At 47.8% G+C, this 26,510-nt stretch overlaps 1 protein-coding gene and 1 pseudogene across 1 annotated transcript in view; one reads left to right on the top strand and one right to left on the bottom strand.

The window, feature by feature from the left end:
- The window catches only part of PAPPA2 (pappalysin 2), a 687,952-nt gene that overhangs the window by 608,866 nt on the left and 52,576 nt on the right, over positions 1-26,510 (top strand). The window lies entirely within an intron of this gene.
- LOC146833747 (MBT domain-containing protein 1-like) overlaps positions 1-26,510 on the bottom strand; it is a 50,931-nt pseudogene that overhangs the window by 15,097 nt on the left and 9,324 nt on the right.

Here is a 26,510-nt window from a genome sequence, read left to right on the forward strand (position 1 = left end):
CTGGCTCGTGGGTGACAAGTATGGTAGGTAAGAGGGGTATATCTTGACCAGCCACGCAGCTAGCCATATCTTTTGATTCCTGTTTTAAGGATTTATTGAATAGTCCTGGAACAGTTTCAGGTATCACCAACATCCGATTCCTATGGGGGACTTGAGCGAAGATGGTTGACAGGGGAGCGGCAGAGGCGCTGATACACCAGCTCTATGTCCTTATCAAGAACTCCAGCCACCCTTTGTAGAAAAGAATCCATGGTGACAATTGTGCCTGTAGCAGCCTTCACGGGCAGCGTAGCCACCTTATGTTTCCCCATAGCAATCCCAGACTGGAACGATGTCTACTCTACACTCTCCAGCTATAGACGGACAATATACGTGCTAGAGACTGGGGTAGCTCATGAAAAACCAGAACAGAGACTCCAGTCAATGGAACAGTAAGGAAAGTGTTGGATTGCGGAGGGGTAAAACTTAATATTTCGACTCCAATAAGTGAAACAGTGGTGAAAGTGTTGGATTGCGTAGGAGTAAAATTTACTATTCCCACTCCAGTCGGTGAAACAGTAGGAAAAGTGTTGGATTGCGGAGGGGTAAAATGTACTATTCCCACTCCAATCAGTGCGACAGTAGGGAAAGTGTTCAATAGTGAAGGGGTAAAACGTACTATTCCTATTCAATTCAGATTAACAGTAGGGAAAGTGTTGGCTAACTCAGGCATACAATGTAATATTCCGACTCCAGTCAGTGCAACTCTAGGGAAAGTTTTGGATTTCAGAGAGGTAAAATGTACTATTCCCACTCAAATCAGTGAAACAGTAGGGAAAGTGTTGGATTGCAGAGGGGTAACATTTACTATTCATACTCCACCAGTAGGGAAAGTGTTGAATTGGGGAGGGGTAAACTTTATTATTCCCACTTGAATGCGTATAACAGTAGGGAAAATGTTGAAATGCAGAGGAATAAAACTTACTATTCCAACTTCAGTCAGTGGAACAGTAGGGAAAGTGTTGGATTGTGGAGAGGTAAAATGTACTATTACCACTCCAGTCAGTGCACCAGTAGGGAAAGTATTGGATTGTGGACGGTAAAATGTACTATTCATAATCCAGTCAGTACAGCAGTAAAGAAAGTGTTGGATTGCTGAGGGGTAAAATTTACTATGCACACTCCAGTCAGTACACCAGTAGGGAAAGTGCTGGATTGTGGAGTGGTAAAATGTACTATTCCCACTCCAGTCAATGAAACAATAGGGAAAGTGTTGGATTGCAGCATGGTAAAATGTACTATTCCCACTCCAGTCAATGCAACATTAAAAACAAATACATTATCTTCAAAACAATAAAATAATTAAAAAACAAATTAAATAAAGAAAATATAAATATATAGAAAAAATACAAATATATTTAATATTAAAAAACATAAAAATAAAAAACACATTACAATGTTAAATACAGATCACAAATAACTACATATATTATTATACATCAAATACAAAAATAATGTGCATACAAATTAATATTTTTATTCAGAAATTATTTAACAAAAAGAATTCATTAAATAATTTTAATTTAGTTACTTCCTACCTTATAACCCCACAAAACTCACAATCTTCCCCTAAAACCTAACTTTAAATGTAAATTATTTGCACTTTTAATATTAATATATATCAACAAACTAATCATTATTAAATATTAATTATTAACTAATTAGAAGGGATTTACTTCCCAAAATATACCCCCACAAAACACACAGCACACTCCTACAATATAGCAGAAAATTAATTGCACAATTAATATAATTATTTATCAATGTAATAATTAAAACCAATTGAAAATATTAATTTTTACATATGTATAATTAATTTACTTCCCACCCTATACCCCCACTAAGCCCGCAACCCCATCTAAAATAAAAAAATGAAATTAATCGCACAATTAACGTAATTAATTAGCAATTAAATAAATATTATTCTTTAAAAATAAAATATTCTTGATTGAAAATGAATTAACTTCCCACCCTCTACCTCTATAAACACCACAACATGCACCTAAAATGTAATTACATTTTTTATTGCGCAATTAAAAGAATTAATTGTCAATTAAATAATTAATACTAGTTACAAACTAATTATTAATTAATTTAAACAAGCTTACTCCCCAACCTTTACCCCTTTAAACCCCACAACCCACATCTAAATATAAATTAATTACACAATTAACATAATTAATTATCAATTAACAATTAGGATTAACTAACTACTAATTATAAGTTAATTAAAAATAAATTGCTTCCCATCCTGTACCCCCATAAACCCCACAACCCGCATATAAATTTGACATCAATAAAAATGAATAGCACAATTAACGTAATTATCAATTAAATAAATATTGATGATTAAAAACAAAGGGGGTGATTACGATGTTGGGCGGGCTTGTGTCCGCCGGACACGTTTCGTAAATGGGACCGACCGACCTCCGATCGTCAGTCCCACCCGCCTCATTAGGATACGACTGAACACTGTTCAGTCGCTTTCCGACATTTACCTAAGGGACCATGCATTATGGCCGTAAAGCGGCCGTAATACATGTTCCCAAAGGGAAATGAGAGGTGTTGTTCCCTGCACCCCGTTGCAGGCACCTTAAGATGCCTGCCAAGGGGTGAAGGGATCAACAGGGGGGTACAATAGGTTCCCGCTCTTCCCCCAACTATAGCTGCACACAAAAGGGGGCCCTGCTGGGGGCTCCCAAACACACTTTCCAACATGGTTTCCATGTCAGACAGGCCAGCATGGAAATCATGCCGGAAACTGTGCATCGTAATCCCAAGGGAGAAAAGGGGCCCGCCCTTTGGGATTATGAGCCGGTTCCCACTGGTTGACGGGCTCAGACCAGCCGGAATGACCAGCCGGTTTCAATTCTGACCGGCTGATGCATAATCACCAGTCCGAATTGAAACCGACGATGGGGGTCGGAAAGCCTTCGACCAAAGGTTGGAGGCTTTTTGACCTCCATCGTAATAGGCCCATAACTATTGATTACTTAAAATTAATTGCCACCCTTGACCCATAAAACCCCACAACCCGCACCTAAAATTAAACTTAAACAAATAATAACTACGCCATTAAAATAATTAATTTTCAAATAATTAATACTATTTAATAACAAATTATTAATTAATTTTAATACATTTCTCCCCACCCTTTACACCTATAAACCCCACAACCAGCACCTAATCAATTAATATTAATCAATAACAAACTAATAATTAATTAGAAAGAAATTACTTCCCACGCTGTATCCCTATAAATCCCACAACCTGCATATAACATTTGCATTACTAAAAAATTAATAGCACAATTAACATTGTTAATTATCAACTAAATAAATAATATCAATTAAAATGAAATGATTAATGTCTTATAATTAAATTACTTCCCACCCATTGCCCCTATAAACTGACAACCCGCTACTGCACTAAAAATCACAAAAATTAATTAATGTAAATGTATTAACTACTTGAAATGTAAGAAATATATAAAAAAAAATAAACAATAATTATACCAAAAACTTACATGATATATATTTAAAATATATACTAAAATGCATTAAAAAATTTTTAAAACAATATAATAAACAACTATTGGGGGTGACAAGGATGGCGGGTGGACTTATATTCACCCGTTACCCTATCGGACAACGGGACCACCCGACTTACTGTCGGTGGTCCCGTCAGTGTGATTAATAATGCGACCGCCTTGGAGGCGGTCGCACTGTCTATCTTTTGTATTGCAGCGGATGCTGTGTGCTGCACACACCGCAGTACAAAAAATAGATAGGAAACAGCCCGGCACTACGTGGCAGGCACCATGCGGTGCCTGCTTCATGCTGCAGGGATATGTAGGGGGCACCATAGGTCAGGGGGAAGGGGGGCCCGCTACGGGTCCCCAATGTCCCTTTCCGCCAGCCTTTTCATGGCGGGTAAACCGCCATGAAATGGCTGGTGGGGAGGGACTTCATAATCCCTATGGCGGTGCCTGACAGGCACCGTCAGCATTGTAGGGATTATTGCTGCCTCTGACACACCAATGGGCTTCTTGAGCCTTTCAGATGTGTGGCGGTCGGGCTTTCCGACCGACATCCTGCGGAAAACATGCACACAATGGCAGTGAGACCGACAGGCTGTTGGTGGCAGTCTTACCGTCATTGTAATCGGCCCCTATCTTTTTGTAAATTATATTAATGACTTTGATATTTTAAAAATCGATATTACCTTAAAATCAATATTCTTGCCAACGATATTCTTGATGGCGATATTTTCACATCACAATATTTTGGACACCATATTTTGGTATGATGATATTTTTGATTCAATATTTTGTCAGAATACCAAAGTCTTCTGTAAATGGGAGACCTATCTCTTGTGTGTGGTTTTCTTCCGGGCACTGGGACTGGAGATTGCAGACATGGACAGTAGGAAGGAAGAACCTCCTGATGGCTATCTGGACTAAGGACTCTAACTTCAGTTGACCCCCAGGACCAGTGGGGCCCCATCTGAGGACTAGTTGAGGAAAAGACTGGGCTTCAGCGCAAAGGAGGAGAGAAACTCAGAAGAAAAAGTGGACAAAGGCTAGCGCAGGGAGCCAGTGAAACTAGTCCCTCTGCAAAATATGCTGCCTTGGAGGCCAAGAGGGCTAAGGTGGCTAGGGCTCACCACATGGAGCAAAAGGAGGCCAAATGCATGCAAAACGGCCCAATGGGCCCTGAGATATCAGCAGGAGAAGGATCTTGACTTTTGACTACAAGTGATCCCGAAGCACAGTGCTGCTGCCCAGCTGTTCTACACACCGGGGGTGCGCGAGTGCCCAGTGGTCACCACACAAAGGATCTTTGGATTTCAATTAAAAAATGACTGGAGGCAGAGTGTGTGGGGGCCTCTGACCCAGCATCTATCGGGCCTGGTGATGCAATCCCCCAGGCTGGTCTATTGTTTGAGAGGCCTGGGACCCCAACTCTGGGCCCCCAATGGCAGTAAGAAGGGGGAAGTGCCATTGTGCTTCCCCTGATGAGGAGAGAGAAGAAGGTGGTTCCGAGACCCCTACTCCAATTCCCATGGTGACGAGGAGGACATTGAAGTACTATCACACTCCCCCACCCGTGGTGGACCTGTCCCGCTACCCAGACCCATGTCTGAGAGGAGCGGGCAGCCACCAGATAACCCAGTATCCTGCCTGCAGGTGCGGGCAGGGCAGAAGAGACCTGCAGGCTCCCACAGAAAGAACAGAGTGGTGCTGCTCATGCTGGGAACCGGCAGTGCAGCGATGGGTGGGCTCCCTTGGCTTTTCCCAATGTCTTTAGACATGGGGGAGCCTGGATGGGAGCGGGCACCCCCAAATATAGAGAAAAGCCACACAGCACAAGGCTACACGGTAGGAAAAAAAAGAAGAAACAAAGGCAGTGGCTCCCATCGAAGCAGCAGGAGAGCCGCTCATCATATATTCACTGCTCCGGAGGAGCACCCCTTAACGCCCTGTAAAGCTCCTTGATTCAGCAGATTGTCTCCCCCGTGGAGGGGGCTGCCATCAGCAGGAAAAAAAAGATACAAAAAAAGATACAAGGAAGCTGCAGGTGCTCAGCAACTTCCCCAAAGACTTTTTATGAGGGTACTGACTCTTAGGTGCCGATTCCGATCCATTAAAAAAATTCCCCGTACGAATCGTATCCGGATTTTTTTACGTTCGAATCGTACAAGTCCCATACAAACTGGCAAGTACGATTCGTATGTTAAAAAATCCATACGAATCGCATTGGGAAAATTCCCCGACACGTCCTCGGGTCGGAAAAAGTGTCCGACACGTCCCCGGACAGTTTTACGTACGAATCGGTAAACTGAAGTCCGAGCGCGCAAGTACGATCCGTCCCGTCCGTCCGAATGCACAACCGTATGGAAAAAACACCGTACGGAGCGAACTCCCATGGCAACCATGGAGACGTCCAAACATGTGCCTGCATACGCGCCGGACACCCCCCCAGCCCACCCCCCCCAAGTACGCGCCGTACCCCCAGCCCCCCCATGTATGCGCCATACCCCCAGCCCACCCCCGTAGGTACGGTGCGGACCCCCACCCCCGTAGGTACGGTGCGTACCCCCACCCCCATAGGTACGGTGCGGACCCCCACCCCACCCCATAGGTACAGTGCGTACCCCCACCCCCATATGTACGGTGCGTACCCCCACCCCATAGGTACAGTGCGGACCCCCACCCCCGTAGGTACGGAGCGTACCCCCACCCCCGTAGGTACGGTGCGGACCCCCACCCCCATAGGTACGGTGCGGACCCCCACCCACGTAGGTACAGAGCGTACCCCCACCCCCGTAGGTACGGTGCGGACCCCCACCCCCATAGGTATGGTGCGTACCCCCACCCCCGTAGGTACGGTGCGGACCCCCACCCCCATAGGTACTGTGCAGACCCCCAGTGCGTAGCGCTGGGGGTCCGCACCGTACCTACGGGGGTGGGGGTCCGCACCGTACCTACGGGGGTGGTGGTCTGCACCGTACCTACGGGGCTGGGGGTACGCTCCGGACGTACGGGGGGCTGGGGGTACGCTCCGGACGTACAGGGGGCTGGGGGTACGGTGCGGACGTGTAGGGATGGGGGTACGGTGCGTAGCGGGCTACCTTTTCATCGTGCATCGTGGCGTACTTTGCTTTTCCGGCACTTTTTGGGTCCCGTAAAAATATTGCCGTGCGAAGTGCTGTGGCTACGAATCGTACTTGCTGATCCGTAAAATGCTGCCTGACTCCGTGCGAATGTCGCGTACACGGTGTCCCGGATCCGATTTGTGGTTATCTTTTAGCCGGTCGGTGTTTTTTACGATTCGTATGGTAATGGTGTTACCGTACGAATCGTGCTTGCAGGTTTGTAAGGTGTTTTTCCCGGGTACGAGTCGGACGGAGAAAACGCTCCGTCCGACGGTTCGTACCCGGGTTTTACAGGATCGGAATCGGCACCTAAGTGTAGGAGGCCCCACAACCCAGGATTGTCACAAGTTTCAAGCACTCCTAAGGCTGCAGCATATGCTCTTCAACTGGGAGTGCAGCGGACTCTAGGGTCTAAGGTTATGGATGCAATTACTCCAGGGGTAAAGTCTATAGTTGAATATTGTGTGATCATGATGTGATGCTCTCTAGGGGTTGATTTTATAAATGCATCTTCAGTGGTTGAAAGTGTATAAAAAGCATGCAGACCCATGAGAAGTTCATTTTGTAAATGGTTTATTGAAATAATAATGTTGACAGTAACTATTGAAGCATATGATTTATTGACAATAAAAAGTGCATTTGCACATTGATGCTAGTGATTATTGCATTTACTCCTACTCCTAAAATGATGTTTTGTCATGTTGTTTGTTGGGCTTGACCCCTTTAGGGGGGTGGGAGGTGATTACACAATGTCATCAGAAGGTATTTCCATCAGCCTTATGTATATTTATACATTTCTGCAACTGAGTAGTGTGTGTGTAATACATTAACTTTTCCTTTTTCAAAAGAAAAAGCACAAACTGGCTAATTATTTATTTAGTGCTTTTATTGTGTGCCCGCAAATGGTAACTTCTAGCCCACACCACCTCCCTTGAGTACGCCCCGGACTGCTTTGTTCCACTACCCTGAGAGAGTCAAACCCTACAATGGGGTATTTGGTTTCCAGTGAAGGACAAATGTAGACCCATTACTTGTGCCGGTCACACAACTAATGGCCCATTTCCATACAATACGTAGTCCTAGAGGCCTCATCCAGTTGTAGAAAGGGAATTTGTCTATCCCTCTCCTCGCACACCTGGAGTCAGTTGGCACCCCTGAATGCTGCTGCGTCAAGTTAAAAGCCCAAAGTCAGAAACACTGTAGAGAAAAGTTACACTTTATTACTAGATAGCTCATTTTCAGTACTGCACCTCTGCATATTTGCTAATAAGAGCCTGATGAAATCCGCATGATATATAACATAATTATCATCTTTCATTAGCCTCAGTAACGTAGATGACACAGACTGCTGGATTTATTAACTCTGTTTCTCATTTGTAAGACGTTTATAATGCACTTTACTGACCAACATTATTTAGCAATCCACGTTTTCTTTTCTTATCACACAGTTCCAGTGCTTAATTAATGCTGGTGGTTGCAAGTAGTGGGCACCAGCACCCATGTTTGGAGACTGGAACATTTTTTCCATCTTTGGCCTTGGACCCAAAGCAAGAGAGAGAAAGGCAGAAAAGGGACAAAGAAGGAGGAAGAAGGAAGAGAAAGATGGAAAAACAGTGACAAAGGACGAAAGCAGGGAAAAATATAGCCTGTGAGCTAAAGACATCAGGAAGTGTAGGTACGGTGGAAGTGAGCGGCATGAGGTGGAATCAACATCAGGCAGCTTTGATGTTGCTCCGCCGTAGCATTCAGCAGTGCTAGCGTCAGATTCCTAAAACATTTGGCCACTGCACTTATTTATTTAAGGAAGTCCTGCACTGTTTGTTTTGGGATGTATGACGTTACAACGCATACATTTACATCACGGTACATTACATCGCGGTTTTTACAACGCAAGTCATTACAACGACTTGCGTTGGAGGGCGCTGGACTTAGGAGTAGTATAATTCACTATTCCAACTCCAGTCTACGTACAGTAGGGAAGGTGTTGGATAGTAAATTATACTATTCCTTGTCCTAGAGCGCCATCAATCGTTGTAACGACTTGCGTTGTAAAAACCGCGATGTAATGGCATCGCGTTGTAAAAGTTTCGTTGTAAAGGTTGTTTACCTTTGTTTTGTGACACACATGTACTGCATTCTTTTCTTTTGCCTATATATCATACGGAATAGGCTGAGGGTTGGGATAAGAATGTCTCCTGCATGGCCATACAGTAATGTCCCCGGCCCTGCATGCCCACCTGCAAGTATCTGTTAGCCCAATATTTGGATTTTAGGCACCAGCTTCTCACTAATCCAACATGTGTGTTAAGGCCTTGGCCAGTCTTGTGGCAAGAGTCTGATCCTGGGCTTGCCCTGGACCTGGAACAGTGCACTAATTGTACCCTTGATAGTTGCGGAAGACTACTGCCCATGCCATGGGTTCATGCATGTTGCTCAGTGTTGGCAGGATACTGTGGGCCTTATTTGTGAGAAGTGACGCAATACTGCATGAAAGCAGCGATGCGTAATTTCTCGGTACGCCCTCCTTGAGACATGATAGATGCGTCATATTTACTGTATGACACATCATGTTGCAAGGAATGACAGATGCGTCAGTATTACTAACGTATCTGTCGGCGCAAAACTGACGCATTGCTGGAGTTGTGTCGGAAGCGTGACGCAACTCCAGAAATGTTCCTTTCACATGGGTCAAGCCCCATGTGAAAGGGCCGGCATCAGTTTTACGCCTGCCATGAGGTAGGCCTAAGTAGTGACGCAGTAGCGTCCAAGAAGTGGCGCACTGAAATCTTATAGATTTCAATGCGCCACTTCTGTGAGGCTTGGATGCGTGGTAACGCCCAGGTATAATGTGGCGCAGTGATTTATAAAGGGAGGCATCTGCCTAGATGCTTCACTTTGTAAATATGGCGCAACATTGCGCATTTTGTAACGTCGCCGGTGCAACACAAAAAGTGACGCACCACTGGCGTAAAAGTGACGCATGGCCTCATAAATAAGGCCCTGTGTTTTGTAGAGATTTAGGGGCAGATTTACAAGAACTGGTGCTTCTCTGCATATTAGCAGAGATGCGGCAGTTTAAATGCGTCACGTAAAAATACCCTTGCGCCACCATGGATGCATCGCATTTACAATGCGGCGCACCGTGGCGTAAGGATAGACATATGTGTGACGCATCTTTTGGCGTACAGGCAGCACATTGCTGGAGTCATGTCGCAAGCACAACACAACTCCAGCAATTGTTAGGAATGCCTATTCCTAACATGCTGCGTCACTCCTTAAGCCTGCTTCAAGCAGACATAAGGTTTTGACTCAGGGGCGTCGTAAAGATGACTCAGTGAAATCTTATAGATTTCACTGTGTCACTTTTACGAGGTTTTTCTGCATGGGTACGCCCACCCTGCATACATTATACCTGACGCAGGTATAATGTAGCGCAGGGCTTTACAACATACCACATCTCCCTAGATGCGTCACGTTGTAAATATGTCCCAACGTGGTGCATTGTTTACGATGCCGCTGCGTTACAGAAGTGACTCATGTAAATTTCCACTGCTAATGATGAACTCAGAATCCTAGCACAATGAATTTGCGTGTGATATGTAAAGACTGAGCAAAACTGTATGTCGGTAAGAGTGAAGCACAGTGGCATAAGTCTTTGGGTTCCATTTTGAAACAAGAAGAGGTAAGGTTAGTTTCCCAGGTGTTGGAAGTGTATTGCTGGGAGAGAATACAGACACTGAAGTGGGCAAAGAGTAGGCAAGTCCCCCCTTATACATTCATTTAGATCTTTTTATGCTGAGGGGATGCTGATTAGTCTGCCTGAAGATGATCATTTGGTGGATGATAAAAGTTAGGGATGGGGCTTCCAGTTTTCATGGTGTATAGGGTCTTTTGAGGAGTGTCCGCCTTTTGTCTCTCTTCCTGATAACTATCAGGTTTGACTGTGACAGTTGGCTACAGCAGTGGTGTAACAATAGCCCCTGCAGCCCCCGTGGTGCAGGGGGCCCCCTTTGGCACTGTGCATGGGTGGTGGGACCCTGGCCTTAAAGCTCCGGACTGGGTCCGGAGATTGGGGGACCTCTTCTGTGAACCTTGCAAGGGGTCCCCCTCAAGTTTCATTAGGCCACTGGGTTACAGACTGCTCACACCTCTTTGTGCTTCTGTTGTGGATGGCCCAACCTGGAGACAACCCTTCTGTGAAGAGCATCACTCAAGACAAAGGCTGAGTCTGGAAGACAGCCTGAGAAGGGCATGTGAAAAGAGAAGCAACCCAAACCGGGCCTGAGAGTACAGATTGAGGACACACTTCTACTGTCTGCTCTACCTGTATATGAGTGGGAGCTGTTGACAAACTTGTGGTTCTAGTTCCAAGACTGAGGTGCCCCATAGAGTACCCCGAGGACTACTGTGCCACTATAGCTGGTGTCAGCCTGACAGCCAGTTTCCCAGGGGTGAGGGGTCATCACCGGGAGTCTAAATTGCAGGAAGAACTGCCTGTCTGGTCCTAAAATGCCTGAAGAGTCTGACTAAATAAGAGGGGCAGGAGCGAGCCAATCCTGCAGGAGGATCTGACTGCTTGTGTGGACTGAATTGGTTGACCCGTGCTGGGGTCCATCCACCAGAGACTGCTGCAATAGCATGACCTGCGTGCTCTTGGCTTGAAACTAGTCATCAAACTGTGAGGAAGAACTGCAGCACTACCAAAGCGTGCCCGCGCAGATCCTGCCATCCTCGCCAACATTGAGACTGTCACTTTTCTGAGTTTGACTGATCGTCCTGCATGACCGAAAAAGAGATTGACATTGCCCTGGGGCACCCATTGGTGTGCCCCAAGTGACTGTCATGAGCATGACCTAGGCACTGGTCAATCCATGCCTGAGCAGTTTCTGTAGTGCCTTACCAGGCTCAGCTGCTATGGCCTAAAACACCTTAAACTCCCAGGTCACCTCCCAGGAGCCAATACCTGGAAGGAGGGCTGCCTAATTAACATAATCCCGGGAAGCCCAGGAGACTGGTATCAAGACTCACCAGTTCGGAGACAGTGGGGGGCATATTTACAGTAAAATGTCGGAGCACTGAGCTGTGCCAAATTTGGCAGCACCACGCTCTGACATTTTGAAAATGCAGGGATGTCCCCTATTCACAAGAATACGTTACACCCCTGTATTTCCCCTAGCACTGGCACAAAAAAGCTGCCTACCACCAGTGCAGGTACCCTGCCGCCATGTTGCAAGGGTGCCTGCATTGCAGGGACGATTGTTTATGTTCCAGAGGGGACACCTTCCTGCATATAAACAATCAATAATGGTGATTTGCACCTTCTATGTGTGCTGCAGCACATAGGGAAAGAGCAGAAAACAAAGAGAAAGTAATAATGTCTCCTCGTATCGCCATTCTAACACCTAGTATTCAATGGCTTTCATTTTTGGCGCTGCCTCAGCCTTGTAAATCTGCAGCAGATTTTGAACGCCCACAGCAACACCCATTGCACGCCCCTTTCAGGTAGATACCTGCGTGAAAAGGTAGCATGTTTACAAAGCAGTGTTAAGCCACAGAAAGTGGCTTAACGCCACTTTGTAAATATGGTGCAGGGCCTACCGCCATCAGAGCATCAAAAAAATGATGCTCAGGTGGAGATAGGGGGCTTGTGCATATGCCCCTGGGTTGCTGCAACCATGAGTCATATCTGTTTCCAGTACAGTCAAGCCTACAACAGGGCCTGCCTGCAAAGGCAGCAGCGCCCACCACGTCAACGTGCGACTTGCGACCACGTGAAATGAATGGCACAGCTAAATGACTTAATTGCGGCTTCCATACCTACACTGAGCACAGACTGTGAGTGGGAGGCCTGAGAACTACCGCCACCCAGAGATGGGTGAAAGATGGTACTGACCTGCTAATAAAGCCTGACCAGAGACTCATAGATGCAAGAGGTGAAGCCCTGTGTCTGCATTGGTTACTACGCCCCTGTAAATGGGAAGGAGTTGGAGTGGGGGGTAGAGTGAAAGTAGGCCAGCCTTAACTGTATGTGCCTCACACCCACCTAGCTGGTATCTGACACTCTCCTGCTCTGCAAAATGTATTACATTTTTTAGAGTAATAGAGCACTTTGCTTTACCAAAGGGACACATAGGACTGGACTATCACAGTATTGCACTTTTCGGTGTTTGTTTAATTCTGAGCTTATTGTATCCTAACATAACCTCCCTGAGATGCCTGTCATTCATTTTATGTACTGTTCTTTTGTTCCTAATTAGTCCAGTAGATGGCAGTCTAGATCTTGTTTGCCATCCCCAGTATGGTAGAGAGTGTTAGGACCTAGGAAATCGAGTCAGCATTTTTCCAGTAGTCATACAGAAAATGACAAAATAGAGGTCTCGATTTTGATGATCATGATATTTTCGAGCTATTTTGAGTTTTGGGCATTTGGGAGTATCCTCGTGTTTCTTTATTTTCTTGTGTTTTTATGTTTAGCTGCCGATTTTTGGTTAAGGAAAGGTCCGGGTCAGTGTTTGTAAAGTGCATACTGCCAGGGACTGTCAATCACTGTTTTACTCCATTTTTAGGTCTCGGCGAACAGCATCCATGCGCTGTATCTACGAGGGATTTTGTAAACATTAAGGGGGCAGATTTATGTTCCCTGGCGCATCCCTGCACATCAGCATGGATGCGCCAGGGAAGATGCGTCACGCAAGTTTGCCCTTGCGCCACCGCAGATGCGCCGCATTTACAGTGCGGTGCATCGTGGCGCAAGGACAAGCAGATGCGTGACGTATCTGCCGGCGTAAGGTTGGCGCAGTGCTGAAGTGGTGTCGCAAGCGCGACGCAACTTCAGCACGGTGCCAACCTACCCCATACCTAACATGGTGCGTCAAGCCTTACGCCTGCTTCAAGCAGGCGCAGGGTTTTGACGCATCAGCGTTGGGAAAGTGACTCAGTGAAATCTTATAGATTTCACTGAGTCACTTTTCAGGGGCATTCCTCCGCCGGAACGCCCCCCCTTCGTGGAAACGCCCACATGAAACCTGACGAAGGTTTCATGAGGCGCAGGGCTTTACACCGTGACGCATCTCCATAGATGCGTCATGATGTAAATAGGGCGCAACGTGGCGTAGGGTTTACGCCGCCGCTGCGTCACAAAAGTGGCGCAACAGCGGCGTAAAAGTGGCGCAACTCCTACATAGATCTGCCCCTAAAGGGCTTGGAGCCTGTCCATCACTTACCATTAACTGGCTTGACTGACATGCTTTTTAGCAGTCTCCTAATTGACCACCATATGCCTGACGTCACTTCCTTTTATTTCTCTAGAGCATGGACCAAATTCTGCTTGATTTCATTTGATTATTGTTATTCCCCTGCTCGTAATTGAGCAAACTCCCCCCCCCCCCGTTTTTCTGTCCATCATTTTCACATCCATGCTACACCTTTGGGTTGCTTTTAACTTTTGTCCTACAGGTCTGTTTGTTGTAGCCTTAATTTGTTTTGGAATACAGTGCCTCCTTTTACAGCACCAAATAGCATGGACTTTTAAAGCAGTTTGTGACTTTGTTTTACAGTTTGGCACTTCCCTTTATAGCACCAGACAAATGGCACGTAATAGTGTCTTTTTAAATTGCCTCATTTTTTGCAGTGCTGCAGTTAATCATTTCTGCTTAAAACATGTGCCCTCCCTCAGTCTTATATGTATTCCACCTCTTCCCTGCCCATGGAAAGTATGTGCCTGTTTAAAGTGCTTCCATTTTTTGCAGTGCAGCAACTGCTCAATTTTTCTTTAAAACCAGTGCCTAAAGGCCAAATGTACTAAGATTACAAATTGCGATTTGCCAAATGTGCTTTCCAACGAAAAGCAATGAGGAGATCGCTATACCTAATGTATGAAACTCTTTTGAGTCGCATTTGCGATACCTAGTTGGTCGCAAATAGACCTACCTCAGGAATATTAATGAGGTAGGACTCAATTTGCGACCAATTAAGAATCTCAGCCATCACAGTGATGGTGGCCTGCTGGGGTCAGCAAACCACCATATCTGCGATTACTTTTAAATAAAGCAATCTTTTTTTTTAATGTAATCTGTTTTCCTTATAGGACAGCTGGATGCGTACATTTAAAAAAAAAAAAATTACTTTGAAGTTTCATTTTTTTTAAGAGTAGTCAGTGGTCCGTGGGATCACTGCCTGCTCTTAAAAATATATTACCAGCCTTTTTTAAAGGGGAAGTGGTCCCTTGGGGACCCCTTCTCATTTGCGAAAGTGTGAATGTTCTGTGATCGTAAAACATTCATACATACCATTTCTTCTCGGTATTTGGAAGGGATGCATACAACACGCCCTTTCCAAATACACAATCACAAAACCCAAATTGCAACTCTGTAATAAGTTACCGAATTGTAATTTGGGCTGTGTGCATCCTAAAAAGCATTTTTCCGAGGGCAAACAGGCCAATTGTGCAAATCAGCCCATTTGCGCCTGGAAAAAAGCTTTGCACATGTGGCCATAAATCCTCATTCTCATATGTTATCCACCAAAAGCGCTTTCTGGCGCCCTATATTCACATACAATAAGGTGCAAGAGATGAAACATAATGGGTACAACTCCACTCTACTCCACTCCACTCTAATCTACCCCACTCCACTCCACCCCGTTCCAATCTACCTCACTCCACTCCACTCTGCCTCACTGCACTTCAGTCTACTCAAATATACTCCAGTCCACTCCACTCCAATCTACCTAAGTATATTCCATTGTAATCTACACTGCTTTGCTCTAATATACACCTCTTCACTCAAATCTACCCCCTTCTACCACACTCCACATCAGTCTACTCCAATTCCCCTCCATCTCCTTTACTCCAATCTACCCCACTCTACTCCTATTTGGCCCAATCTACCACACTCCACTCCAATCTACCCTACTTTACAGCAGTGTACCCCACTCCAACCTACCCAATTCTACCCCACTCCACACTATTGTAATTTACCCCACTCCATTATATAACAATCTACCCCACTCCACTGCAATCTGCCCTAGTCTAACCCACTCCATTTCACCACAGTTTATCCCAGTCCAGCCCACTCTACTCCACTCAACTCCATTCTACCCCAAAATACCCCACTCCACTCCAATCTCACTCCACCCTATTCTACCCCACTCTAATCTGCCCCAGTCCACTCTACTCCTATCTACCCCACTCCACTCCAATATACCATAATCTACTAAACTCCAATATTCCCCACTCCACTCTAAACTACCCCACTCTACCTCTCTTGACTCCAGTCTACCTCAATCTACCACTCTCTCCTCCAATCTACCCCACTCCACTCCATTTTACCCCACTCCATTTCAATCTACCCCAATCTATGCCAATCTACCCTACTCCACTCCTCTTCATTTCAGTCCACCCCAGTCCAGTCTACCCCACTCAGTTCGTATCTACCCGACTCAACTCCTATCTCGCCCACTTTATCCCACTCCAATCTACCTCACTCCATGCCGCTAGAATCTACCTAAACCCAAACTACCCCACTCTACCTCAAATCTACCCCACTCCAATATACCCCAATCTATCCATTCCAGTCTACCCCAATCTACACCACTCTACCCTACTCTAACACACTCTACTCTACTGAACAAGAGCCATTCTGGTGAATAGCATGGCTAAGACACATTGGCAAAGCCAAAACCACCCGCATAGGCAAGAGCTATTGGCTTGCCAATGCTTGTTGGGTCTGTCTTGACAGTGCTGCTCTTTTATCTTGTGAAATCAACAGAAAAGGAGCTTTCAGAAGTACACTGGAAGAGGGGCTTTGGCTACTCCCCCGCTTTAATTTTCTTAAGAACAGCATTAGATAAGGTAGACAGTTTGTGCTTCCATTTTTGACGTGTGAGAAAACTTTCGCTCATTTAGCAGGACTGTATCGCCTGATTAGTTTATTGTGAAAAGTTATGATAAAGGCAGTAGGCCAGACATATATATTTTGAAAAGCAGATGTGTAAACTCAAAACACATTTTTTATTACTCTGTATTAGGCCTGTAGTGACATATCACTGTCGCAGGCAAAGGGTTTAGTGTTTGCTGGGTGGGCGTGGACAGCTGTGGCAAAAGATGGCGGTCCGGCTCTGAGCTCTGACCGAGTCTGCCTGCATCTGGCACCATCCTGAGGGCTCTGTGGGTCTGGCAGTGATGGTGGAGAACCAGTGCTGAGCTGGGGACCCCGGTTATCCGAGGGCAGTGGCGAGAAGTCGCCTTGAGCCCTGTGAGGCCATGGAGTGCACTGCGGGCTGGGGCTCATATTACCAAGGATGGTGTCTGCAATTAGCTTAACACGGCAACTGCCATGCAGAGCTCCCTGTGAGGGCCCTGCTGGCAACCCTGGAGCTGTCCCGCTGACTAGGGAGAACTGGGTCCTCAGCCGTGGGAAGAGAAAACTATGGGACCGGACCTGCAATTGCAAGAGGGCGGCTGTGTTTGGCTGAAAGCAGCCACCTCCAGCTGGACTGCTGAATCCCCCACAGGTGACTCCGGGGGCCAACAGAAAAGGCTGATAGCTGGCAGGGGCCAAACCCTTAACCTGCAGGGGGCCAATGGCAAGGCCCCAAAACCCCATTTGGTGTGGAGAGGAGCCCAGAGACCTGCGTTGCCACTGTGAGGTACTGATAGCACCATATTAATTGGGAAGGGCGCATAACAGCCAGATGGTTTCAAAAAGGCTTGAAGATATCATTGATGTCTGTTTGCAAATACATCATGCTGCCCTCCTTTGTCCTGAGTTGGGTAACAGGTTGGAATCTATGCTCTGCTCGGATTAAACAAGCCAACAATCTGCACACCTTGCCACCCTATGTATGCATGGTGTGCAAGTAGACCCCACTAGCTGCTTTCATAGTCGGTCTTGGAGTTCACGGTATTGTTGTGGTGCTTGTTCAAGTGGGCGGGCCCCGGCCCTGGGACCTGCCTGGACTTGGTTTTGCCGATGTTACGGTGCCCCCCCCGCAGTGGAGAGTAATCACTGTGAAGCGTCGGATGGCCTGACGGATGCCCTGCAATCAGGGTGAGTCCATATCGCCTGACTACTACACAGCAGGAGGCCTTAGGGGACTGGCGGGGGGCTGGTGCCTGGTGCGGAGTCTCCCTACCCCCCCCCGGCATTTGGATGGTGACAGGCCTGTGTCCCAAGTGAAGTCCAACCGTCCAGGACCAGCCCCGACCGGGGGGTCTCAATGCGGGAGCGCTCCGGCTGGCCACACCAGCTATAGGGACTGACTCACCAATGTGATCGAGGAGGGCCTCGACTGTGTCCTTGGGGGAACATCTGCCTCTGGGAACATAGTCTGAACGTCTTGCCGCTGGAAATAGTGTGGGGGGCACACTGAAGATGGAGAGGTGAGGTCTTGACCCCTGACCTCCTGCTGATCGGTCCCACTCCCTCCTCCCAATATTACACGACGCCCCTGCGCACTCTCGCCTAGCCATACTAACCATGGGTAAGGACAAGGACCCAAAACCACCGTGGCAGGGGAAAATGGACCGTTACACAAAAGCATCACCCCCCCCCCCCCCCCCCCCCCCCCGGAGGAACGGCCAGCAGGCCACACCGACACGGATACCCTCCTCCAGGCGATCCACTCTTCCAGGACAGCACTAGAGGGGAAAATAGGCGCAGTGGGCACGGAAGTGACACTCTTGCGTCAGGATTTGCGGAATCTGCCTGCCAGGGTCACAGAATCGGAGATCAGACGGGAGGAAGCGGAAGATACCCTGCAAGATCTACATAGGGGTATGACAGACCGGCAATCATCACATAAAGACTTACAATGGCGTGTAGATGATGCGGAAAACAGGGCAAGACGCAATAATCTCCTCTTTGTGGGTTTCAGAGAAGGAATCGAGGAATCAAACATGTCGGACTTTCTCCACTCTTGGCTCCTGCGCATATTCCTGAAGGACAAATTCTCCACCTGTTTTGTTATAGAAAGAGTCCAAAGGGCATTGATGGCCCGGCCCTCTGTGGGGGCACATCCACGGCCTGTTATAGCACGCTTCTTAAACTTTCTCGACAGGGACATGATCCTTAGAGAAGCTCGGAAGCTCAGGGAGCTACGACATGAAAATGCACGTTTAATGATCTTCCCGGACTACAGTAGAGAGGTGCAGAAATAGAGACGTACTTTCAACTCGATAAAGGCAAAACTTTGGGAACACAAGATTCAATACATGCTACTCTTCCCTGACAAATTGAAAGTGATATTCCTGGGGAGGTCTCACTTCTTCCAGACACGGGTGGAAGCATGGCCTGGCTCGAGAAACGACCGGCACTGGCCCTCAAAGATCACTGAGACCCCGAGGTGCCTGCAAAGACAGACTTCAGGAGGCAACCCCTTACCTACCGAGGGGTACTGGACTCTCCTCTCTCGGCGGGTTTGCGCACTCTCCGACTCCCGGACCATCCTGATCCGGATACTGAAGCCGAAACAAGAGACACCACCTCTGGAGAGGAAGGGTAAGATGGGCCCTCTCTTCACCCACTGGTGGCAGTAATAGTGGTGATGGAACAGGACACAGCAATGGCTTCACAAGGGGAACCATCGGGCTCACACTCGTGAACATGGACTTGTGAGGTTGACCACGGAATCAGACTGAGACTGAGGCTCCGGAGTGTGCTAGTTGGACACTTGCCCTCCCCCTTGCTGCTCCACCTGCTGGCGCCGGCGGAGTGCCTAAAGACCCCCACTGTGCCACAGACCAGAGGCCTGGAGTAGCCACAGACTTGGGCTCCACGCAGCCCTTCTCTTCAATTTCCTCCTTGCTCTCCTGAGCTTTCTCTTTGCCAGTTTATGTTTCCCCTTTTCTAACGCAGTGAGCTTTCCTCTCTAGACCTCCTCTGTCTATGGGGGACTTTCCTTCCAAGAACTTCTGGGGCCGCTGCAGAAGTTTGAACTTGTAGCGTAAGTTGGGTCTGGGGTGGGCGACAGACCTCCGCCACACTAATGCTCATCCTCGAGCGTCTGGCAGGGGATGCGACAACGGGGAGGAGGGAGGTGGGGTGGGGGGATGGGAGTGTGGGGTTTCAAGTAGTTCTATTCATGTGGTTTGTTTTATTTTGTTATGTTTTGTTGAGCAGCAGTCACAGATTTAAAAAAGCGTACACAATCAACCGCATTCCCTATTCAGGGCAAAGCATAGTTACCCATGCATATGGGTCCCGCAATTTTACACAGGCATCCCGTGATGGACTCAGAGACTAGCACCTTCTCGGTGCTCACTTGGAACGTTAATGGCCTGGGAGATAAGATTAAAAGAGGATTGGTGTCTTCATTCGTAAAGCGGGTTTGCCCAGATGTTATCCTCCTTCAGGAGACCCACCTTAGAGGCACGAAATGCGGGTTCCTTGCGAGGGGGGCCTACAGGGTCCTAGCACCTCTGGTTCTCTGGGTGTGGCCATCCTAATTAAAAAGTCCCCTCCTTATAAAGTGACACGCTCGTGGATAGAACCCCAGGGAACGTATGTGGGAGTGACAGGCACTTGGGGGAGATGCAAGGTCACTAATATATCAGTCTATGCCCCTCCAAAGCTACAAGCTAGGACTCTGCACTGGATGACCGACATCCTCTTGGGTACTCCGGACATGACGCATGTTATAGGGGGCGATTTTAATGATGTAATGTCCATCCCCAAGGACCGTTCCGGGGACCACGCTGACCCTCTCCCGACTACACACTTAGCTCGACTAACAGACACCCTGGGTTTAGTGGACGTGTGGAGGCATCTACATCCGGAAGAGTGACAATACTCATTTTACTCCAGGGCTCATAGGGTTCACTCACGACTGGATTACGTGTTGCTCCCTCGGGGAGTCTTTGAGACTATATATGAGGCAGAATATCTGGCCCGCGGACTATCTGACCACTCGCCACTGTTTGTTAAGGTGGAGGGGAGATCTTGGGCGCGACGAGGGGGTTGGAGACTATCGGCCTGGGACCAGCAGAATACAGAGGTGTTACAGGGTCTCCGGGCTGACATGAAAGTTTATTTCTCTGAAAATCTAGGGCCGGTACAGTCGGGCGTCATTTTGTGGGAGGCATACAAGGCGGTGCTTCGTGACTGGGCCCGAAACCGAATAACCTGGGAGAAGAGGAAGGCACAAGAGAAGCTGGCCACATTGGAGGCCCAAATTCTTGACATGGAACAGCGCTACCTTACATGCAAAGACCCACAGGTTCTCCGACAATTGTCAAACACGCAGCAGCACTACCGGGCATTAGCGACAGAGGAGGCGTAAACACAGGCACAGGTGACCTTGCATAGGCTGTATGATGTGGGGTATAAATCCGGAAAACTATTAGCTTGGCTTAGTCGTAAGGAAATGGAATCCCGGTGGGTGGCGAACGTTGTGGATCCTCAGGGGAGGACGCAGACAGGGGATATGCAGATAGTTCAGACGTTCGCCTCCTACTTTCAGAACTTCTATGAGGCCCAGGAGTTGAGAGCCCCGTCGGAGATATTAGCCTATCTAGAGACTGTCCGGACCCCATCGTTAGGTGAAGATGGTAGGGAAGGTCTAGAATCGGATATAACGGTAGACTAACTTAAGGACGCCATAACTAGATTGCGTCCTGGGAAGTCCCCGGTCCCAAACGGCCTCCCTGCAGAATTCTGCAGAAGGGGGCGGATCTCTTGGCAGTGCACCTCTTGGTGCTGTTTCGGGATGCAGCTCAGGAAGGCGTTTTGACCGTGGATCTCCGAATGGCTACGATTATCCCCATTTATAAACTAGGGAAACTCCCTGATGACTGTGCTTCCTACTGCCCAATTTCCCTCCTTAACATAGAGGTCAAAATGTTAGCGACTATACTGGCCTGCCGTCTCCGCCAGGTTAGCACTACCCTGGTGCATCGGGACCAAACGGGTTTCCTACCGGGTCGGGCGACTAGACTGAACTTGCGCAGGACCCACAATTGGCTCATGGAGGTGCAGGATTGGGAAATTGCATTGCATCTGTTCCTCTCCTTAGATGCAGAAAAAGCATTTGACGCTGTACACTGGCCTTTTCTGTAGGCCACCCTGGTCATGTTTGGTGTTGGCCCCAAGTTTAGACAATGGATAGGTCTCCTATACGTGGATCCTCGCGCTCGTGTTAAGGTTAATGGTCAACTATCTGAAGATTTTCCTATCAGGCGGGGGACCCGACAGGGATGCCCGCTGTCCCCCTTACTCTTCGCCCTCACAATAGAGATAGTGGCATGTAAGATTTGGCAGCGGGCGGCGATACGGGGGTTCCAAATCACACCGTCTGACAAGGGGGAAGAGAGGATCTCACTTTATGCAGATGACATCTTATTATATGTCACCCAACCCGCTGCCACAATTCCCTCCCTGTTTAAGCTCATGGGCAGATACGGGTCCTTCTCGGGATATGCCATAAACTGGCACAAATTGGTCATATATAGGTCAAGAATCATAGAGGCCTGCTGATAGCGCAGACGGGTTCACGTATTTAGGGATTTATCTCACCACGGATATAAAGCTTTCGTACCAGAACAATATTCAGCAGGTCATAACTAACTTCACTGCTGACGCGCTGAGGTGAAAATCTCTCCCTCTCACGATTCTTGGTTGGGCGGCAATGTTTAAAATGGTTACTTTGCCCCGCTTCCTAAATGCCCTCCAGAATGAGTACTTCCCCCTCTCCAGGCAGACATTCCGGGTGATAGATGCAGAACTACGCTACCTGTTGTGGCTTGGGAAGCAACCGAGGATCGCGCTGGCCACACTACAGCGGAACCAATATAATAGGGGGATATCCCTACGGATATTAAAGCTTGCTACTGGTCCGAGCATTTGACTCCATTGAACGAATGGATACATGTTGCAGCAGACCACCCCACTCATAGACTAGAAAGAGATACCATGACACGGCGTACATGTCTATATTTTGTCTATGGGGGACGGGGTAGGGGTCGCCTACTTCTGGCCATGCAAGTCACATTAGAAGTCTGGGACAGAGCGACTAAGCCAATGGGATGGGCATGCACGCCAACAAAACTGATGCCCCTCTGGCACTGCTCCTGGTTGAAGGAACTCCACAAACTTGGGGGCTTTGAGGGATGGGACGCCATAGGCACCTCCACCATAGGGGGCGTCGTGGCCAAGGGAGAACTCAAAAGTTTCCGAGAGTTGGAGGCAGACTTCGAACTGCACACCTTCCAGTTTTTCAAATATGCTCAGCTGAAACATGCCTGGTTAGCAGAAAGTTCGCTTTCCTCCTCACTGCCAGAATATGCACCACTAGAGGGATGTCTACTTCAAGAACATGTACTCACTAAGGCAGTCTCACTAATATACCGGACCCTGAATAGCAACACGCCAGACAGACTGGGGAATCTGAGGGAATCATGGGAACAGAACCTGGGTACGTTAGAAAACATTGACTGGGAAGTGGCTCTGAGGCACCACAGGGAGGTGGCCATTAAATCCCGCCTCCGACTTATCCAATACAAGATACTACAGAGAGTGTATTATGACAGGGCCCGACTCCACCGTATGGGCCGAGCCAGCGACCCGACTTGTGTGAGATGCGGCCAGCCGCAGGGAGACTTTTACCAAACTATCTGGGACTGCCCTTCATCCAGTCATATTAGGAATTGATATTGGAGGAACTGAGCAAGGTGTTAGGCGAGACACTACCCCTAGACCCCAAATTCATATTACTGGGCATACCCGGGGATGTAGATTTGGGCCGTCCGCAGCTTATCTTTGCAATGTTGGCGTTAGTAGTAGCAAAGCGAGACGTAGCTCACACATGGGGGGGGCGTTACCCCCCCAACTTCAAGACTGGAAGATGGGGATGGATATGTACATGGTGGCAGAGAGGGTCACATACAAAGCGAGAGGGTGTCCACGAAAGTTCTGCAGGGTATGGGGTAAATGGAGAAAATATTATGGTATGGATGGAGGATTGGGCGCTGACTAGTAGGCCTCTGAGAGGGGCCATACTATACCTCCGCCAAGGTGGCCAACTGGCCGGTTTTTCGGACCCCTTAGGGGGACGCACAGCATGGAAGCTGCCATCGCAATTGGCTGGAAACCACAGATCCATATAGCCCGTAAGGGGAAGGGGTTGGGATTTTATATGAAGTGGAGTGTACATATATGTCTTTGCACGAATGTAACCAAATGTGACATGCTCTTCATTTCTTGGTTGTTTACAAATGCAAGTAAAAATATATATTTTTTTAAATGTGATGTCTTCAAGAGATTCTATTGCAAACTCTATGAGCTGCGGGTGAAGACTACGATGGTGGACATTGAGTCCTTCCTGAACTGAGTTCCACTCCAGGCCTACGAAGAGATGATAATGCTACATTAGGTGAACCAATTACAGTGGCTGGAATTAGGGGGGGTCACTGAAGGATCTGGCTAGGGGCAAGACTCCGGGTACTGACGCCTCCCGGCAGAGTTTTAACAGGAATGCGCCACAATTCTTGCTCCTCTCTTGGGGCCACTGTATGCAGAGGCCTGTCATGAGGATCTTCTCCCAAACACGGCCTGGGAAGTGCACCTGGTGTTGATCCCTAAGCCACAAAAGGACCCACTTGCATTGCCTCTTATAGGCCACAATCTATGCTAAATACTAGAGGATCTGTTGTATTCTCTCATTAGCGCTTTGATTCATTGGGATCAAAATGGCATTATTCCACATCACAACACTTCCTTTAATATACATTTTCTGTTCTGTGTATTGATAGAAGCCCCTCTGGAGGGTTAACCCAATGCGGCGGTCCTTTCAAGTGGTCTCTATAAGGCTTTCAATTTGGTGTATTGGCCCTACTTTACAGCAGTCATGAGGCGGGTCAGACTGGGGGGACAAATGGCAGTGATGGGTGCCACTCCTACATGCAGGGACGATAGCCTGAGTATGCACTGGGCAGCTAATATCGGACACCATAAAAAATTGGCAGAGTCACCCACAGGGTTGCCCCCTGTCTCCCTCACTATTTACCCTGGCTATCAAGCTGTTGCTGCCCCAATACAGATGCAGGGACAGGACTGAGGCATTCGCTTGAGGGATGGGAACACTCCATCTCCTTGTATGCAATTGATATGCTGTAGTTCATTGGGGACGTGGAGGCAGATGTGCCTTGGCAAGCCTAGGAACTTGAGCGCTTTTAGGAAATTTCAGGGCTCAGACCTAATTGAGATGGAATATGCGCATTTCTGGTGTCATACTGGAGACTCCACAACCAGTGCTCAACCTCTGCATAGAGTGGGAACCAGAGCCCTTCTAATAGTTGTGGGTCAAGGTCTACCATGCGACTGCAGATATTAGAGATGGCAATTTGGGACTCGGCCTACACCCGCTGAGGGTTACAGTGACTATCTGGTGCATGCTACACATGCACCACATGGACCGAGTGACCCTAACCAAAATGTTGATACTCCCTCAAGTCCTATATTTGTTTGCGGTGCTACCAACTTGTATCCCGCAGACGTTGTTTAGGACCATGAAAACACTCTTGCGGGAGCTCATATGGGATGAAGGACAACACAGAACTTTACTCCATCTCCATCAGTGGCCGCTTGGGGAGGGCGGGCTGGCTGTACCTGATCTAGAACTATATTCTGCAGCAGCCCAATTGCAGTAGGTGGCTCAATGGCTGGGAGGGAGAGGAGAAGTGCCCCTTGGGTGATGTCCAGTAAGAGGGAGCCCTCTCAACCCCACAAAGATGCTCATGATTGCGGTGATGTGCAAGAAGGGGATAGTGAGCAGAACTGGATATAAATCCCGGTACACTCTGGCACTCCCGCCTATAGGGTTCCCCGCTCCCAGAGGAGGTTACCTCTTGGCCCTACGGATGGCTGTGTGGACAGAGACCTGGATTTTCACCATGGTGGACGGTTTTATGAATGGTGCGCTGTGCAATTTTGAAAACATGATGACCGAGGAGAACTTGCTGCAGTCCCAGTTCCTCACTTATGGAACCCTAAAGGGATCAGTAGGGCCCATTCGAGGGGAGGGCCAGATGGAGCCTTAGCCACATGATGTTTTACAAACTCTCCTTATGTTTGGGGGTGGAAGGAAACTGGTGTCCTGTCTAAAGAAAACTATCCTCTCTGACAATGGCGTCCATAGATGGGGTCAATACGCAATGAAAGGGCAAACTTGGGCATGAATAGACAGATAAGGAATGGAAAATGGTTTTTACAGCATACGTTCAGTGTCCCTAGAAATACTATGTTTAAATACACTTAGCTTAACTACTTACATACCACATACCGCACACCACATAGGTTGAATGTCATAACAGGTACTGCAGGTAAGTCATGTCGTCGCTGCTCCTTGGTTGTTGTAAGATTCCTGCATATGGTATGGGAATGTCCAGTGATCACTGCATATTTGCATTGAGTGACACATGAACTGGAGTGGGTTACTCACCGCCCAAACATTAGATATCTGTCTGCTGGGTCTCTACCGTTGATCCTGGGCTAACAAAGGGGCATATGATCAAGGACGGCGTTAAAAATTATCACCGGTTTAGCGGCAGAAAACTGCAGCTAAAGCGGCGATAATGGGCTTGATGATATGCCGCAGAGAATTCCAATAGAAGTCCATGTTCTGGTGTGAACATGGGCTTCTATGGGAATTCTCGGGGGCATATTATCAAGCTCATTGTCGCCGCTTTAGCGGCTGTTTTCTGCCGCTAAACCGGAGATAATTTTAACGCCGTCCTTGATAATATGCCCCTAAGTGAGTTCCAAATGTATTGACCTGGGACTAGTACTGGCTTTTCCGCAGTCCCTGGAAGGGACCACTACACA

The sequence above is a fragment of the Triturus cristatus genome, chromosome 4_2 (assembly GCF_964204655.1).
Source record: "Triturus cristatus chromosome 4_2, aTriCri1.1, whole genome shotgun sequence".
NCBI classification, from domain to species: domain Eukaryota; kingdom Metazoa; phylum Chordata; class Amphibia; order Caudata; family Salamandridae; genus Triturus; species Triturus cristatus.